We start from the raw sequence: 675 nt of genomic DNA, 5'->3' as shown, positions 1-675 counted from the left end.
AACATGAACATTTGGCCAATTATAGTTCAATAATTCTGCTTTCATTTCTTCCACAGCCTCAGGTGATTTTATTCTAACTAGATTAGTAATTTGCTTTGTGATAAGTAAAATCAACTGATTACTAATATCCACCACAGTAAACATGGCAAATGATCAGCAATCCACTTTTTGTTTTCACATTGAACTAAAACTATTATCAGTTCATGGCTCTCAGTTCTTCATGTAGGTCTTAATATCAATGGACAGAAACTTCAACCAAACACTGATAAATTCTGTCCTTTTAGTATCTCAATATATTTCAGCAAATCAAAGTGAAAATCTCCACTAATAAAAGTAAACTTTTCATTGTGCCTTTCATTCGTCTCTAATACTTTCTCACTAAGCTCATCTATGGAAGAGCCAGGAGTTCGATAAACACGACTGATTAAAATATGTCCAGATTTATTATCCTCAGTTTTAACATCCATCAAGTTATCAACTGAAAATGTCATTTTAGTAACAACCGTTCATCTCCGTCGGCTCGTTAGTGCTGTTTCACTAACGAGCAGCGAAGCACGTTAACCTGGTCTGACTGAACATGGGACCCATCGTCTGACTGGACATGGGACCCATCGTCTGACTGGACATGGGACCCATCGTCTGACTGGACATGGGACCCATCGTCTGACTGGACAT

The sequence above is a fragment of the Poecilia formosa genome, unplaced genomic scaffold, assembly GCF_000485575.1.
Source record: "Poecilia formosa unplaced genomic scaffold, Poecilia_formosa-5.1.2 Scaffold1120, whole genome shotgun sequence".
Taxonomy (NCBI): domain Eukaryota; kingdom Metazoa; phylum Chordata; class Actinopteri; order Cyprinodontiformes; family Poeciliidae; genus Poecilia; species Poecilia formosa.
Note: the sequence above shows the minus strand (reverse complement) of the source record.